Source organism: Quercus robur, chromosome 4 (assembly GCF_932294415.1).
Source record: "Quercus robur chromosome 4, dhQueRobu3.1, whole genome shotgun sequence".
NCBI lineage: Eukaryota > Viridiplantae > Streptophyta > Magnoliopsida > Fagales > Fagaceae > Quercus > Quercus robur.
The window spans coordinates 57425631-57445294 of record NC_065537.1 but is presented as its reverse complement, the minus strand read 5'-3'; the positions used below and the strand labels follow the sequence as shown (position 1 = coordinate 57445294).

The 19664-nt window shown below is 32.8% G+C and overlaps 1 long non-coding RNA gene and 1 pseudogene across 6 annotated transcripts; one reads left to right on the top strand and one right to left on the bottom strand.

Moving 5' to 3' along the window:
* The window catches only part of LOC126722238 (carotenoid cleavage dioxygenase 7, chloroplastic-like), a 72368-nt pseudogene extending 71362 nt beyond the window's left edge, over window positions 1–1006 (top strand).
* An 8442-nt stretch (window positions 1007–9448) lies between these two features.
* On the bottom strand, window positions 9449–13407 carry LOC126723097 (uncharacterized). Of its 6 annotated transcripts, none has more exons than XR_007654153.1 (4): window positions 12990–13407; window positions 12715–12855; window positions 11800–11933; window positions 9449–9902 (listed from the first exon to the last, which is right to left on the bottom strand). It is a non-coding gene; the product is annotated as an uncharacterized LOC126723097 (long non-coding RNA). The 6 variants fall into 6 exon arrangements; XR_007654149.1 differs by having other exon boundaries at window positions 12715–12848; XR_007654152.1 differs by having other exon boundaries at window positions 11800–11930; window positions 12715–12848.
* Window positions 13408–19664: the final 6257 nt, after the last annotated feature.

The window sequence follows — 19664 nt, the reverse complement described above, 5'->3', positions numbered from 1 at the left end:
CGTCCCTACATTTTGAGGTCATTTCTATCTATTTTGGTCCCTATATTTCTATTTTACCACTTTTAGTCTCCAATCCAATTAACGCGTGTTATTTTAGTCATTTCCGTCAGCCAACAGATGGAAATAGCTGACATGGTTGACGGAAGAATTAAAATATTATTAAAAAAGCCACATCAGATAAAATAATATAAAAAATTTCTAACCTTCTTATTTTAAAAAAGAAAAGAATTAAATTAATTTTGTTTCTCTTTTTTTGGAAGAACATGTATTCTTCCCCATCAATCATGTTCTTCATTTTCTTCCCAGCAAACCTTGCCCAGAAATTTAAAAAGTCAATATTTTTTTTTCTCTTTTCTTATATTTCCTTAGCAACAAAACCCATAAATCAGTCAGATTTACAAATACAAAGACATGCCCACAGATTTACAAAACACAAAAACATTCAACAATTACTCTGTCATTCTTTCACATTCCCATTACAAACACAAAGACCTTTAAGGATTCAAAATACCTTCAACAAACCCAAGTCCTTACACGCCTTAATCCAAATTTACAGACCCAAGCAAACCTAAATAGCAAAAACCCCAAACTTAAGATCGCTTTCCTCTTCCTCACCAACTCCGACCTCCACTTCGCCCCTCTCTGGCAGCAGTTTTTCCAAAATGCCCCTTCCAAAAACCTCTACAACGTGTATGTCCACACCGATCCTTCCGTCAACGTCACCCGCCCTAAGGGCACCATCTTTGAATTCCGCTTCATTCCGACGAAAAAAACCTACCATGGCTCGCCGACGCTCATCTCTGCCACGTGCCGTTTGCTCGCCACCGCCGTCATCGACGATCTGGCCAACGCATTCTTCTTCTTCTTTTTTCTGTATCGGATCTCCTTGGAGTTTGGATCCGGGTTGATGGAGCCAGATCTGTCTCTGGGAGCCATTTGGGTTTGTAAAAGTTTTGGAGATTTGGATTTGTTTGGAACAAGTGAAAGAGTCAGAAACGATGTTTGAGGAAAGGAAGGAAGTGAAGGTGTGGGTTTTTATAGAGGCAGGTTAGAGAGAGAGAGAGTGTGTGTGCGTTTAAGAGGGTGTGGGTTTTGTGTTGTTATGATTTGGGTTTAGGTTTGTGTTTGATCTCTGTTTTTCTTTTATTCTTTTTTCGTTTGTGTTGTTGTAATCTGGGTTTGGGTTTGAGTTCTTAGTTGCTAGGTTGGATTGGGAAGAACAAGAAGAACAAGTTGTAGTGTGAAAATTAATAATGATAAGTAATATTTTTTTAAAATTAAATTGGATTTAAGGTTTTTTTTTTAAAAAAAAAAATTAATAATATTTTAATCATTACATCAGTGCCACATTAGCGCCACATCAGCCAATAGAATGTTCCGTTAGCCAAGTCAGCTATTTCCGTCTATTGGCTGATGGAAAGGACTAAAATAACATGTATTAATTGGATTAGGGACTAAAAGTGGTAAAATAGAAATGTAGGGACCAAAATAGAAATGACCCCAAAATGTAGGGACGAAAAGAGCATTTACGTCTTATTAAAAACGTGTGTTTCTTTTACATTGGTACTCTAGTTTTGCTTGGTGCTGACTCCAAGCAACCCTTAGGTGCTGACTACAAGGGTTTATTCTTTTGTTCTATTGTTGTTTAATTGCTTCATTGAAAAAGTGTGGTTGTCCTATGTCAGTATCCCGCACATTAATAGGTGAGACCCTTGTAAAGAGGGAGCATGTGAGATAAGGGGGCCAAACACTTAAAACAGTGGGACCATGCTTATATCTTTGTTTGACTTGGTGACTAAGCGTCCTCACCTCAAAAGGAACCTTGGGGAAGTTTACTTAGAGCATTCTCATCAAATGTGCTAAATGCTAAATTTTTAGCATTAAGCACACCAAAGACCAAAAAAACTACCTTCATAAAAAAATAAAAAAATTGAAACATACTACAGTAATGTTCCATCTTTAGAATGGTACGGCCAAGTATGCTACAATATTTAATATTATTTTATTCTCTTTTCCCCTTTTCTCTCTCATGTGACTGTTGTCCTTCTCCCTTTTCCTTTTTATTTTTTCCTCTTTTCGCCTTGCACTCTTCTCTCTTCCCAGACAACTCTCGTCACTCTCCTCCCCCTCTTAGGCATCTCTCCATTCTTTTGTCCCTCTATCTTCAATGGTGGTGGTTGTGATTCCTGAGGATTCAGATGGTGGTGGCAGATTGTGATGGTGTTAGCTGTTGTGGCGATGGATCGCGGTGGTTGGGTCCGTAAATCCTCCATTTTTTATTTTATTTATTTATTTATTTTTTCTGTTTTGAGCTCTCCCTCTCTTCATTTTTCAAGCAAGCACCTCAAGTAAATTCATTTTTGCATTGATTAAACCAAATTTTTTTTTTTTTTTTTTGGGTTGATTTTTGGTGGTGGCAAGCTAGGTCGTGGGTTTGTTTGATTAATGGGCTGTGGGTGGTGGCTATGGCTTGGCTTTGCTGGGCTGATTTTCTATTGATTTGTGTTTGATATGTTTGGTAACTTAGTTTGATACTAGATTTGGTTTGGCTAATTTGGGTTTGATGTTTGGTTTGTGTTTGATATTTGATTTGTGCTTGATCTATTGGGTTTTGGTAAGAAAAAAAGTTGAACTAGAGAGGAGAGAGCTTCAAAGAGACTGTGAAAATGAATTTGGGGAGGAAGAGAGTGCTTCGGGGAGAAAGACAGTATGTAAAATGAATGAAAAAAGGCTTTTTACTTTTTTGGTTGTTTGTATTATTTTAATGGGATGATATTATTATGGGATCATTACAGATTACCCACCTGTGGTTTAACCTGAATTTAACTTATCCACCAGTGATTTCATTTTTGACACTTTACCCACCTGAGGTTACTTCCGTTTAATCTCTGTTACCCACCTCTGTTAAAAATAAGGGTAAGTATGTAATTTTGTTCTCTTTTTATGTCTCTCTCCTCCCAAAACAAAAAATTTTACTAAAAAACAAGAGAAACAAGATCTAAAAGTTAGGGTTTTCACTCTCTTGGAGAAGATTAAAAGAAGATCAAAAGACAACTATGCTTGGTGGCGAGCTCGTTTAACCCAGGTTTTGTTCTTTAAATAGATTTTGATCCTACCCTCAATGTGCCTTGGTCTTGGTGCCATGTATCTTTCATTGATTTTCGTGAATAAGCTAAAGGTTATTTTTCTTTGTTTCCATGATAGATGGCAAAATACTTTACAGCTTACCGGATTGATCACATATTGGGTTTCTTTCGCTGGGAGCTTCTGTAGCATGCTATGACAAGTCTAACTGGAAAATTTTGACCATCAATCTCTTTGAGTCAGGTAAAGTTATGCTTGCCTAATCAAAAACAGCTTTTTTACTTGGAGAATAAATAAATGTAGAGCATGGTCTGTGTTAAGGGAAGCAATAGTTTTTAATGTTATTTTGGTGAATTTACACATTTTGATGCTTCTTCTATAGGAAGAACTTGAAAGAGAGGGAATATGGGACTTTGATTGATTGAGTCGTCCATATATTTGGCAGGAATTGTTACAGGTTACTGAATTTTTTTTGTTAGCTGTAATTTGTAGATGGGTGAGCAAGCATGAAAGAGTGAGTGGGAGAGGAGTGTTTGATCTGATTTCTTGTTTGATTTTTTTATGAAACTTGTTAGAGTAAAGAAAAAATTAGAGGTGGGTTACGGAGCATAAATGGAATGAACCACGGGTGGATAAAGTGTCAAAAATGAAACCACGGATAGGTAAGTTAAATTCGAGCTAAACCACAGGTGGGTAATTTGTAATTTTCCCTATTATTATTTAATGTGGTGAATGTTAAAATAGAATATGTGATGAATAAGATATTGTAAAATGATATGGTAAAATAATAAAGTAGGTTTTTAGTATCTCAAAATGACATTTTTTTATAAAAGTGCTAATGAGAATGCTTTTATACTATTATTATGTCAACATTAATTTTCCTAGCTAATGTTCCTCCTTTTGCATTAAGCATAACAAGGCATGTCATTACTTTATAGTATTGGAAATCGTATTCTAGGAATATATTCTCTCAACCAACCTAAAGAGATGATGTGTTGTTAGGATCTCCTTACTTTATAGAGAACTGGTTATCAACCTTATCCACAAAAGCTTTATAAAGACTCTCAAACCAATACAAAAGGTATGTGTTACAAATAATCATGGTTACAAAGTAGCTTGATAACGCCCTATCAATATACCTTGCACATTGATAGGTGAGACACTTATAAAGAGGAAGCATGTGGCATAATTGGGCTAAACACTAAAAAAGCTAGGACCATGGATAGATTTTGATTTGAAATGCCTAGAGCTCAATGATGGAGCATCCTCATCTCAAAAGGAACCTTGGAGGAGGTCACTTATCCTATCATGACAACATTAATTGTTTTTACTAATCTTCAATCCTTTTACACTAAATGTAGCAAGACATATTGTTACTAATCTTCAATCCTCTCAACAAGCTTAAGGAGATGATGTGTTGTCAGGATCTCTCCCACTCTATAGGGAATTAGACACCAACTCCACCCCTTTCCTAAACCATCAGAAAAGTTATGCATTACTAAACATGGCAAAACGGGCAGTTCGGGTCGGGTTAATCGTGTTGCGGGTCAAACGGGTCATTTTAAGCGGGTTAAAAACGGATTTGGGTCAATCGGGTTGCGAGTCAAGTCGGATTGACCCGTATTTTTCACATGAATTTTTTTTTTTTTATAAAGGAAAACAATATGTATTTGCCATTTGGAAAGTTATGTAACATATTACTTGATGTAAAATGCATTATTTTGAATTTACCACTTATATCAAGAATGAACTTAGTTAAACTTATTAATACTTATTCAATAATTTTAAAATTATAAAAATCCTAACATTGCTATCTAAAACAAAATAACACAAAGATAAGTAAAACAAATACACAAGTTTTATTTTTACACAATATCAACATTTCAAAAAAAAAAAAATTACAAATGACTTATTGGATAACTCATTTGATAAAGAATAAAAACATATAAGGAAGTTACAATTTTGAAAATTAATTTTATAATCTATTATCAATTGTGGTTGACACTCTATTTCAATTTGAGATATACATTAAAGTTTGATTGCTTACTTATTTATACATGGTCTCTTTTATGAAGATCATATCATTGTTAAGCAGCACACACTCTAAGAAATATCATAATTTATTTTGAAAATCCGTTTATTTTGAACATAAATTGATAAAAAATAGGTCTAAGCATTCATAATTTATGTTAATTTGATACTTTGGTTTTATTATTTTCACACTTGTGAATATGTCTCACACATGTCTACAATTTTAAATCTGTTTTTAACTCTACTGTAATCATATTATCTTGGCATGTACTTTGCTATTTAATATCTAAAAATCTTTACTCATTACAGAATACTCAACCATTTATCTTTCAATTAATTTGCATACAGTTATGTAAATGTATCAATTGTTTCCTTAAAGCTTACAATAAACAATTAAACTAATATTGTCTTAATTTCATTTTTTTTTTTACCAAAAAAAAAGTTTAAAAAAATGGTTCGGTTTAGGTCAGGTCATGGGTCAACCCGTTTTTACTTCGGGTCAAAAAATTGGGTTCAAATCAGATATTTTTCAGGTCGGGTTAAGAAATTCTAACCCGTTTTGCCATGTCTATGCATTACATATCAATGTTACTCTGCAATTTTTCTCTCAAAAGTTGCAAGAAATTCTTGTACCGACGTAAATTGCTTCTTGCCAAACCCCCTGGTTGGCCCAAAGACTAGGAATAGATTGTTCCTATGTTTAAAGTTGTTATCTAGTAAATCTTCTCTCATCATATCACATTGTTCAGTCGGCCACCTTGTTGTGGTTCCCATTTTCGAATTCAACACATCACTAAAGAAAAAGAAAAAATTGTCAAAATGTTCACAATTCTTAACCTTGAAATTGATATTCATCTGACCAAAAGGAAAATGAAAACCTTGGAAGTAGCATGGAACCGACTGCACGTGTTTCTCCTTTAAAGCTATGGCATTCTATTATTATTATTATTATTATTATTTTAAAAATTTTGATGCTATAATAATTACTTTAGATTTTGAAGTAGAAGTGAAATCCAGAAAAAGAAAGAGTCAATAACAGGGAATGGTCGACAGTGATTGCCTGAGCAGAATGCCAAACTCTAACATATAAATAGCATCGAGTTAGTGGGGCCCCAGCCTTTTGTTGATGCTACTTTGCAGGACTTGAGAATTGAGATCCATTTTGAATGTACTCAGTTCTTGGGGTTTGCTATCTCATAAAAACTTGCTTATATATATATATATATATAAACGATGATAAACAAAAAAAAAAAAAAAAAAAAAATGTTAACGATATTGAGTATCAAGCACTAGCACAAGAAAATTTTGTACGTATAAATTTGGTCAGGATATTCAATGAAGCCAACGTAAATTGTTGAAGTTTCACTAAAGGGGCAAAACCATGAAGGCCTAGGTCAAGCTAGATCCTTCCCATAAAAAAGAAAAAAGAAAAAAGAAAGGTCAAGCTAGATCCTAAACAAACCCACAAACCCAAGGCCAGGGTTTGGCCTAGGCAAGTCTAGCCCAAGACCATGTCTACAAGGCAACCTCATGACGCCATATGGGCCAAACACTTAGAAATGTAAAGAGGGAGCATGTGGCATATGGGCCAAACACTTAGAAATGTAGGACCATGCTCAGATCTTGGTTTGAAATGCCTAGAACTTGGTGACTGCATCCTCACCTCAAAAGGAATATTGGGGAAGTTCACTTATATTGTCACAAGTTGGTATTTGTTTTATGAACCTATAATATGCATGTCAGAGTATTGGCTCAAAGAGATACTAATAACCATACCTGAATGCCAACATTACTTCATTGTTGAATGGCATAGTTTGAATGCTACATACCCTATTAGTTGGAATTCTACTAAGCAATTAAAGCCAATGGATATTTCATGATAAAATGCTAATATTAAGGAAAAGTAAGTAAAAAAAAATTATATTTTTTTGTTTGGGACACATTAAACCCCACATTTTTAAATTGGATAGATTTTAAACCACACACTTTCATATTTCATAAATAGGACACTTAAAACTCCAGATTTGGATTTATATATATTTGTGGAAGTATGAAATTTAAAGTATCCCATTTAAAAGTTAAACTCAGTTTGGAGTATAACGTATCCTAGGAATCAAATTACAAGATTTTTATATACATTTCCCCAATATTATTTTTCCTTTCAATTCATGGTGCTGTGTACATAAACATTGTTACAACTTACAAGTTGTATTTTACTTTTCTTGTCCTGTTTGAGCCATTGTTTGTTGAATAGCCACGTCTCAAACTTAACGTCAATTGATTTGATCAGAAATCCCTCTTCCACGAAGTTTCCTCATTGCAATTTTCCATTGAGGGTGACAGGGTATCCTACACGTTCTGCATTTTTCACAATGAGAGAAAAACTTCACATCAATTGATTTGATTAGAGATCCCTCTTCCACAAACTTTCCTTAATGCCATTTTCAACCGAGGGTGACAGTGTGTTCTACACATTCTGCATTTTTCACAAGGAGAGAAAAACTTCATGTCAATTGATTTGATTAGAGATCCCTCTTCCACGAACTTTCCTCAATGTAATTTTCCACTGAGGGTAAGAGGGTGTCCTACACATTCTGCATTTTCCACAAGGAGAGAAAATCTTCACATCAATTGATTTGATCAAAGATCCCTCTTCCATGAACTTTCCTCCATGCAATTTTCCACTGAGGGTGTCCTACACATTCTGCATTTTCCACATAGAGAGAAAGTACGAACAACTTTATCACTGTAGCTTCTCAGTTCCGTCTAAGAGCTTAAAAAAAAAAGAGGTGAATACTCTCTTTCACAATTTTTTTTCTTTCTTTTGCTGAATTTTTTTATTGTTTTTTAACCCTCAAGTTGATGAAATTTTATTTATTTATTTATTTATAATTCTACTTTGTGTTGATATGTTTTAGTGTTATATTTTTTAAGTCTCCTCTTTTCCTCTTATAATTTATGTTGATCTTAGTTTGGATTAATATTTAGTTATTTTGAAAATGAATATTTAAGTTTATATTTAAACAAAATCTACATGGTAACATATTTAAATGTGCCTCATATTGTGTTAGTAATAAATTATTATATTGTTTATCTTTAATGCCTTTAGTTTATTTTTAATTTTGGTTAAGATAATTTTATAATTTTGTGGTGAGTTTTGATTATCATGATAATCTCCTTAATTAAGAGAAGAAGAAAGTTGCCCAATTCATTGAATTCAATTCTTGCAATTTTGCATTGAAGATAATCTTATGCAGAAAATTGAAAAAAAAAAATTGATTCCTACCTTTCCCATGACTTTTTAGATCCATCCGTTTCAATTCAAATCATGTAAAGTTATAAATGTATACAAATTCTTTGAATTTTGTTCTTACTTTTCCCATGACTTTTTAAATCCATCCTTGTCAATTCAAAACATGTAAAGTTAAAAATGTATACAGATTCTTTGAATTTTATTAATACATTTGAATAAATGCATTTGCTATTACATAATAGTTTGACATAAATGTTAAATTTAGATAAGGTGGAAGCCTAAATGAGAAGGATGTCATACAATGTGTCACTTGTCAGAACCTCATGTTTTTCCACATGAGTTCTCTACTTTTATATATACTAGCTTTTAACCCACGCAACACGCGGGATCATTTTATGTATGAATGAGCTTACTTTCAATATAAACTTAGTTCTCATGCTTCCATTGCATGCATTCAAGTATCTATGTTCCATCTATAATTTGTTTTACTAAAATAGTTTTCCTCCTTTTTTGTTTGTTTTTGGATATGAATTTTTTTTTAAAGATAAGAGATGAAAATGATAACCTATGTATAGCTATAAAAATGGTTTCATTAGAAGTAATAAAGTTATAAGAATTAGATATCATTATGTTTCTTTGAAAAAAAAAAAAAATGAAGAGAGGAAAAGAAATGGAAAGAAAAATTTAGATTGTTAGATTTATATATCTGAACCATGGCATACTATTTCAGAAAACAACGTGTTTTAACTTATCATATTTCTTGGGTAAAACTCTATAGTGTTCCATTAAGCAACTAAGCATGCATTCAACTACTCAATAGATTTTCTCAAAAAAAAAAAAAAAAAAAAAAAAAAAAAAAAAAAAAACTCAATAGATGATGAGAAGAAAAAATAGCCTATTTGACATCACTACATTATAATCATGATACAAATTCTTACACAAAATTCAATAGACATTATAAGGAAAATTTTGATGCATTCAAGCAGATATATAACTGATCCAAATAGCCACAATACAATTATATACACTATATTGCCTTGGTTGAAAAATTAAAATAACTAAAAAAATAGAAATCAAAGATGAAAAAAGTACCCTTTCCAAGCTCTCCAATTTGTTTCATAGCAATAGACACAACAAAATTATTGATAAAACATGAATATTCAAATAAAATTTAACCTTTTGCATGTTTAACTTAGTTCTGTCTCTGTTACAACAGGAATGAAAGAAGCTGAAAAAATATAACTACAAAAAGTTCATGTTTCCTCTGTTTCTTTTATATATAGTGTGTGAGGACACCATTTTTGTTGATACAAATTTAATATTATGCTTTATGTTCATTGTAAGTAGGTTGCTCAGAACATATCTGCTAAGAGGGGCATAGTAGTCTCAAAATTTGTGAGAATGTCCTTGCAAATCAAAATGGGAAATTGCTATTAACGTACAAAATGCAATTAATCCATCCACTTTCAAGCTGCAAATTCCCTCTCAAACTTTGATTTTGACATTAAATCTTGAGTTTGGCATCAGGTTGAAGCTACAAACGAAGAAAAGAAGAAGTTCAATATTGTTTACCCAAGAAAGAAGAAAAAAGAAGAAGCCTGAAACTGGGAAAACAATTCCAAAGGATAGATTAAGCCGTCTACATAATTCATTGAAATAATCCAATATTAAATCCTAATTTATGGTCAAGCACAGATTTCTTCTTGGCATTCTCTATTCTTATAAAAAAAATTTGACAGATGGCTTAGTTTTTTGTTCTTTTGAGTCAAAGTAGTGTAAATCTCATTCAAAACTCTAAATGTGATTCTGATTGACAACAATAATCAAACAGATTCAAGACAATTCATCAAATGACAAAACACCCAACTCAATTTGCACCAAATCTAAGCTGCCTAACTCACTGGCTTGATGAAAGAAAGTCCAAAACCTCAGCTAAAATTTTTTCACTACAAAGAGGCAAGTACTTTTAGCTGGGAAAAAAGAAAAGAAAATGGAAGTCTAAAACTCTTCCCAAACCTATATAAAAAAGAGGGAAAAAAAATTAAGAATGAAAGAAAATGTTCATCAAAGTACCTTCACAGTTAAATATATATTAGTGCAAGGGCATGTTGTACAGCCCCTCATTTGTCCTACTTGCAGGAATGCTATGTATAAAATACAATATCACTCCATTTAAATTTTCTAATGTTGCAGCTTGGGTTTTTTGATGATGGGAAGTTCAAGTGGACAATGTACTAAATTTCCACTTATGTTGATGACATAGTAGGCCTAAATGCACATTAGAAAAAATGTAGTGACCAACGGCAACTAAAACCAAGAGGCACAAACCATGTAGTGGACATAAACTAATTCAAGAGTAAGCAAAACATTTTGTCAAACACATGGTGTGCACAAAATTTCAGCATTAGAATGTACCATAAAGCCAATAATGAACAACCCAAAGTGTGGGATAAGCATATCAGATGGTCCATACAATCAAAGCCAAGTCAGAAATCCACACCTCATGTAACAATGTTTAAGATATTAACAATTGTTATTATAAATAATAGGAATTAAAACAGAAATACACAACTTATTGACACATTGAACAGTTCTTGTAACGCAACAAATAACTCAACAACAATAACACGATGAACAGGCAGAACAAACAAACTGAAAAGTATCAAATACACGGAACTACATAACTAATTAACTTATTCCATGAATAGTGTAAAGCCAAAAACCCAACTCTTCATGGCTTTTATATTTTATATCATAAGAAGGCACATGATACCTTGCGGCGATTTTGAACCCAACAAAGTAGGCCGTAATCTGTAACAATAGTATTTATAATATAAATGTCACTTTTTTTTCCAGGTACTTAAATGCGACATTCCATTTCAATCACCCATATTATACCAAACACATAAAGAAACATAAAAATTTATGTCCTGACTTCTTTTGCTATTTTTTTATGATAAAATGATAAACTTACCTTAATAGAGACTTAAAAAACACCATGAACTTCTGGCACATGCTTATGCAAATTTGCAATAGTACCCAAACTCTAAAATTAGTATTCAATTTTTTTATCTAATTGATCTAATGCTCTACATCATGAATATATCCTATTTACTTAAAAAAAAAAAAAATCAGATTCCTTGTTTTGGTATTAATTTTGGTTGGTCATGAAAATAATTTAGAAGCTTCTTATCAAACAGATGGTGCGCGTCTATGGAAAGGGAAACTATTTTTGCCTTTAGGAAATTTATCTAAACTAAACCTGGATGGGGTTGGAGGAGAAAAATAAAGAAGAAATACAGCGTATGATGCAGCAGAAAGTATAGAAGGGAGAATGTGTGTTTTCAAAAAAATGATCTAATTTGCAATAAAGCTTAGACAACAATTTTATCAAAAGCAAAAATGTATAAACAAAGAAGATAGTTAAATACCAAAAAAAACATTTATGGTGTTGCTCCCAATCTTGAGGAACTGCCAGGGGTTGCATTCAATCTAGCCTTGGTTGTTCAAGCTTTCAATCCCGATGCGATTTAAGCCATGTCAGTTTGGGTTGCATCATTTCCTGCTGGAATAGTGTGTTGGAAATATATAAAGTGCAAATTAAAGTATAATTCTTTACATGCATTGACATAGGTTTTAAATGTAACAATGGAAATAAACTGAAACACAAATCAAATTCAAAAATGCCTTGGTGAAACAATATTGAGTCACGGAATATCTTTGATGTGTCGTTGAGAAGTCCAGTGCTTGTCATCATTGAATGCATCTGGTGATACACGATAGTAAATATTTAAAATTTCTGAAGAGGATCAGATAGGATAAATTGGAGAGAGGAAGATTGGTGTATGGATGGTAGCAGACAATAACAATTTGGCTAGAAGTAGGATATTGTATTTAAATAGGAATATAATCAGAACTTTACCAGTAACGATTCTGGTAGTCTGATTGGCCCAATTCTAACTACCTTATTATAACCCATAATCTTACCCCAAACCAATTCTAACTACCATTCAATCGTTTGTTACGATCGTTGTTTAGATTGTGTTATTTTTAATAGTGATGAATCGTTTAAAAACTAAATGGTACACCATTTTGTTCAAGAGGTTTTTAAATTGTGTTTTGTTGTATATGAAGAGGCACAATTTCTCTGTTTTTGCCCTCCCCAAACCTAAATCATATATAACCCCAAATTTCAAAAAATCAAATCAAAACCTAATGTAGCCCAAATACCTAAATTAAAATCAATCCAACCAAAATCAATTCAATTCAATTAAATACCCAAACCTAAAACTAAATCAATTCAAACGTTTAAAGAAATATAAAAAATAAAATAAAATAAAAATTACCGATAAAGGTTTCTGGCATTCTGATAGGAAGATGTCTGATTTCTCTGGTTAACAATGCTCTTTCTGAATAACGAACTCACGTTCTCTCTTATTTCTCTGTCTTTGCCCTCTCCAAACCTAAATCATATATAACCCTAAATTCTAAAAAATAAAATCAAAACCTAATGTAACCCAAATACCTAAATTAAAATCAATCCAACCAAATTTCTCAAAAATAATTCATATTTCATACCCATACCCAAATCTAAGAAAGAAAGAAAAAAAGAAAAACTTACCGGTGGTAGTTCTCTCTATGTCCGTATCTCAATTCCTACATGTACCTTTAGGTTACCAGTGCCGGTTCCGGTGGTATAATTTTGGCAGGGTAACGAACGGTGGTGCGTACGAACTCTGTCTCCTTATCATCTCTGTATCGCAAGGTTTTTTTTTTTCCTCCTTCTCTATCTCCGCATCGCAAGCGTTGGTGTTAAGAAAATTCAAAAGGAAGCGAAAAGAGAGAGTATTCATAGGAGGAGAAACTGAAATTAGAGTGAGTTTGAACTTTTGATTGGGAATACGGTGATGGCAGAAGATCTGGGTGGCCCTTCTCTCTATCTCTATCTCTCTGTTTCTCTCTCTTTTCTGTCGATCTCTCTCTCCTTTCTCCATGTACCAATCTTTGTTTTTTGTTTTTTTTCCTTTTTTTTTTTTTTTTTTTTTAGCAGTTAGTTTCCTTTTATACCAAGAGGGCTCCAAACAATATTTTGACGTAATGAAACATTATAACTTATCGCTTTTTAACTTAAATGTATCTCAATTTTATATAGTCAATTTTCCTATTTGTCATTGTCACCTTAATTATAGGAATCCACTTTCTCTTAACTTCTGCTATTATATATATATATTAGTATTATGCCCGTGCGATGCACGGTTTAATAAAAAAATTATATATAAATTAAAATATATATTTTTTATACTATAATATAATTTAATAACAAAAAAAAATAGTAATTTTTAAAAATTATGGCAAGTTTTAAATTTTTAGAAGCTCTTTCTAGTAAAATTTTAATTTGTTTTTATATATATATGGCACTTAAAAATCTTTCTATTATACTTGTTAACACGTGGAGTAATAGAAGTGCTAACCATAAATAAATTTCTAGCATATCTAAACAAAAATAAATTCCATAAATTACAAAAATAAAGTATCTAGATTGCAATGTAAATGTAAATTTTTGTCATAAGTGAGGAAATAATTAGCATAATCAATTAAGAACACCAAATCAAAAAATAATATCAATAATTAAGATGAATTGCTATCTAAATTTTTTTAATAAAAAATCATAGAATTTAAGTAATAATTGAACTATGTTAATAGAAAAAATAGAAACACAATAAAATTAAATTAAAAAGATAGCTCTTCTCACATAAATCTCCTAATTTCATATTGTAGATGAGTTCCATCCCAAATAGATTTGGTGATAAAATTTCTTGTATATAATATTCCATAAATTACAAAAAAATAAAATAAAAATAAGTATCTAGACCTTCTAGGGTACTACACTCAAAATAATTTCAAAAATAGATAAATAAAGGTACATAAAGAGGAAAAAAAAATATATATATATATATATCATATTGCAATATAAATGTAAAAGTTTACATATGAATTACCCGCATCTAGCCATTTTGATATTGACATTCATGTCTAGCCATTTTGATATTGCCCTTAGTGAGGAAATAATCTACACAATCAATTAAAAACACCAAATTAAAAAAAAATATATCAATAATTAAAATGAATTGCATTATCTAAAATACTTTATAAAAAATAATAGAATTTAAACAATAATTGAACTACGTCAATAGAAAAATAGAAACAAAATGAATAAAAAATAAAAAGAAGATAGCTATTATGAATAGAGATGAATAAATTAGAGTAAACAAATACATATAGAAGAAGAGATGAATAGAGAAAAAAAAAATTGTATGGTTCTATGAGTTTATATATATATATATATATATATATATGTCCACTCCACATAAAAGAAGTTGATATGAAAAAAAAAATCTAATGTCAGTTTAATTTGTGAAGGTGTGAAGTTAAAATCTAAATCTTAGAAGTCTGAGAAAAAAAAAAAAAAAAACCATCAATATGTACCATAACAAAAGTTAAGAAAATCCCAAGAACCATATTCGAGCACAACAAATTAAATTATAAACAAACATTATCGTAGCTTTTAGATTGAGGAAGATAGAAATTTACCTTGTAAATAAGGAAAAAACTGAAGAGAGGGATAGACTGCAGCATGTCGTGTATATAAAATGAAAGTGTGAAATTGATATCATTCCCTTGTAGCAATGGAATTGATTTACGTATCATGATATCAAAATCCAATAACTGATCTACTTTAAATAGTGCTATATTCACATGTACTTGTAAGAGAAGTAGAGTTCCAGTTAAACTTTATTATATAAAATCCCATTAGGAAGATGATATTTGATTATATTTAATTATTTAATTATATTTTTCATTTTTAATTGTGTTTATCTAAATATTTATAAAAAAGAAAAAGAAGAATAACAACTTCAGAAATCGTAGAAATCAAAAAATGGGAAAAAAAGAAGAATAATTTTTATTTTTATTTTTTTTAAAAGAAGACAAACCGTAGGAATCAAAAATTAGGGAAAAAAAAGAAGAATATATATATATATATATATTTTTTTTTTTTTATTTTTTTTAATGGATGAGAAGAAGTTAAGTTGATATTAAATTATTAAGTTTTTGTGTCTATCAAACTTTATCCAAAGAAGTGATTTCAAATTAAAATTTTTTATCAACTTAGAAATCATAGGAAAAAAAAAGATAAGAACAAAATTTTGGAGTGGCTCAAGTAGAATAAAGAATTCAATCCTATCTAATTGTGTTATGAGTAATGATTATCACATATTAATTAGTATACAACTAAATTTTGGATATTGATTTATCATATTTATCCAAAAAATTTGTATATATCTATTCTTAAAATCTAAAAATTTATTAAAATTTCTGCAATTTGGTGGAGCCACATGGCGCAATTACGGCGTCTAAACTCAACTTTTATTATATATAATATGATATATAGATATAGATATAGATATTGATGTCAACGTTTAATGTGATAATAAATTTAATTATTATTAGTTAAAAAAATATTAGAATTAATCCTTCACATCACTCAAAAAATTATCAGGTAGGTTTATGTAGACCTCCAACCACACAAACTTGCTACGCTCATTAACTTCGCTCAGAAGGTGAAATTGTGGCTTCCAACTCAAAGCAGACATATGGTCCTTGTGTTTTAAAATAGGAATATGGGAGCATTTCTTCGTTCAGAAACATTGAATCGTTGAATGAGAAAATTGTCAAAATACCATAATTCAATTGTTTTTATAAAAAGTATAAAGATAAAATTCAAGTATAGTTCTTTTTAAGTTCTGTAGGTAGGTTTTCCATTGAATTCAACCACATAACATATTATTAAGCAACAAAGCAAGACACTATTAGATAAAACAATCAAGCATAGCTACTCAAGCATGCGACTCTCAATCTTCAGCTAATGAGCATGCTTGGAACAAAAGCATGCCAAAAAAACCAACCGTAAAGACTGAAAAAACAGAGAGAAAAAGAGAGAGATTCCAAAATATCTAGAAATTTCTGTAACTAAAATCCAATCTATTAAAAACTGATTACATGAGACGGTTTATATAGATGACATCAGAGGGAGAGTTTGTTATAACAAACTTCCATTAGGACTAATAATCCTCACGTGTAATCTCACTACTCTAAAGGAAGAAACGCTGCCGTATTACAAAGTCTTAAGTGAAACGGTGAGTTTTGCCTCTAACTGTGGTCTTAGAACAGGTTGAGGCAGACGACATCGTTTGGAGCTGCAATTCCTGAGTACTGGCATGTTCCTGCTGCACTTCCTGAGCATCATGCTCTTCTGACTTTTCATCCCCCCTCAAACACATGGGGAATCGCCACATGAGTTTGGAGAGAAGCCATAAAAAACGAGGAGAAGGTAACCCTTTAGTGAGAATATCAGCGAGCTGATCATGGGAAGCAACAAACTTAAGAAGGAGATCATGCCTGAGAACTTTCTCCCTAACAAAGTGGTAGTCTACTTCGATATGCTTCGTTCTAGCATGAAAGACCGGATTGGAAGCCAAGGCAAGAGCAGAGATATTATCACACCAAAGAATGGGAGGAGTATGGAGAAACACACCAAGATCCTTAAGAAGCATACGAACCCAACACAACTCAGCAGCAGCAGAGGCTAGAGCCCTGTACTCAGCCTCAGTAGAAGATCTGGAAACGGTGGCTTGCTTCTTAGCAGACCAAGTAATGGGGGAATTACCAAAAAACACAAGAATACCAGAGATAGACTTCCGATCCACTGGGTCTCCAGCCCAGTCAGCATCACTGTAAGCTGACAAAGACAAAGGACCTGGAGAAAAAGCAAGGCCTTGATGAATAGACCCTCTCAGGTACCTTAAAATACGCTTGGCAACTTGGAGATGATTATCAGTGGGAGAGCTCATGAATTGACAAGCTTGCTGAACTGCAAAGGACAGATCTGGCCTAGTAAAAGTGAGGTATTGGAGTGCCCCAACTAGGCTTCTATAGTGAGTAGGATTAGACAGCAAAGGACTGTCATCAGGCCATAAATGAGCATTGGCAGCACAAGGAGTGTTGCAGGGCTTACAATCAGCCATATGAAACTTGTTAAGAAGGTCCAAAGTGTATTTGGATTGATGAACAAACAAACCAGAGGAAGTATACTCAATTTGCAGGCCTAAAAAATAGTGCAGCTTACCCAAATCCTTCAGGTCAAACTCAGAACTAAGCTGATGAAGAAGAAAGGCAGTGAAAGAAGGATGATTACCAGTGACAATAATGTCATCTACATAGAGCAAGAGAAACACCAAATGACCATCATGCCTATAGATAAAGAGATTACCATCAGCACTAGAGGCAATAAATCCAATGTGAAGCAGCTGAGTTGTAAACCTCTCAAACCAGGCCCTAGGTGCCTGTTTCAAACCATAAAGAGCCTTATGCAAAAGGCAAACATGGGTGGGAAAGGCTGAATCAACATAGTCTTGAGGTTGTGCCATGTAGACCTCTTCCTTGAGGATACCATGAAGGAAGGCATTACTCACATCTAACTGTTTAAGCTCCCAACCACAGTTCACAGCCAAAGCAAGAAGCAACCTGACTGTGGCAGGCTTCACTACAGGGCTAAAAGTCTCATCATAGTCCAATCCATACTGCTGAAGATAACCTCTAGCCACTAACCGAGCCTTGTACCTAGCTATAGTCCCATCACTATGCTTTTTAAGCTTGAAAACCCACTTGCAAGTAACAATATTCTTATCCAAAGGAGCTGGAACAAGAGACCAGGTTTGTTGCTTTTGAAGAGAGTGAAACTCTGAGTCCATAGCAGCTACCCATTGAGGGTATTTAGCCGCAACAGCATAAGAAGGAGGTTCTTGGTAAGTGTAGTCAGTAAGAACTCTCAAAACTCTAGGCTTGTGAATACCAACCTTTGATCTTGTTACCATAGGATGAGAATTAGTATGAGAAGGTAGAAGTGTAGATGAGGGTGAAGTAGAGGGAACACAAGAAGATGACCCAGAAATGGAAATAGGGGAAATAGAAGGAGGTTCAGGAACACATGAAATAGAAGAAGATAAGAGACTCAAAGGAAGAAAATCATTATGAACAGAAGAACTAGGTGAAGGGATATCAGAGGAGACATTATCTGTAGAAGAAGCAGGACTTGAAGAAGTAGCAGAAAACCAATTCAAGACATCATGAGACATGGAAAAGGGAGTTTGAGAGTTTGTAAGATGAGGATTATCAGCAAAGGGAAAACGGGTTTCATTAAACAAGGCATAACAGGTAACGTAAACCCTATTAGTAGTAGGATCTAAGCACAAGTACCCTTTGGAGAGAGGAGGATAGCCTAGAAAGATACACTCAGTGGACCTAGGTTGAAGTTTGTGCTTATTGTATGGTCTTAAGTAGGGATAACAAGCACATCCAAAAGTTCTTAGGGCAGAAACTGATGGTGACACAGAATTAACCAACTCCCAAGGGGATTTAAAACCCAAAACTGAGGAAGGAAGTCTGTTAATGAGGAAAGAAGCAGTGGAGAAAGCATAGGACCAAAAATTTAAAGGCAGATGAGATTTGTATAAGAGAGCTAGACCAGTTTCTACCAAATGCCTATGTTTCCTCTCAGAAATGCCATTTTGTTGAGGAACATGAGGACAAGAAGTTTGGTGAAGAATACCATGATCAGAACAAAAAGACTGGAACTGAGAGCTGAGATACTCACCACCATTATCAGATCTAAGGACTTTTATCTTAGTAGAATATTGGTTTTCCACAAGATTCTTAAAATGTTTAAAAACAGCAAACAATTCACTTTTCTGTTTAAGAAGGAAAAACCATGTGAACCTTGTGTAATCATCAATGAAAACAACATAGAAATTATATCCAAACAAAGAAGTAAGAGGAGCAAGGCCCCATACATCAGTATGAACAATTTGAAGCATTGAAGTTGATGAAATTTCATGTTTGCTCAAAGGCAATTTGTGCATCTTTGCACTTATACAAAAAGTACATGAGGAACAATAATCATCAACATTATTGAAAGTAAAGGAGCTATTTACAGACTGAATAGCAGAATGAAGAAGTTTAGAACTTGGATGTCCAAGCCTATTATGCCAGAGCAGAATTTGAGCAGAAGTAGTGGGTGACACAGCAATAGCTGTGGATGAAGAAGAAGCTGAAGAAGCAGTGTTTGTAGTGGAGAAAGAGTGGAGAGAAGATGGTGAAGGAATGGGATAGACACCATCTTTACATAAGCCTTTGTAAAGGATCTTCCCCGTAGGTAAATCCTGGATTGAAAATCTATAAG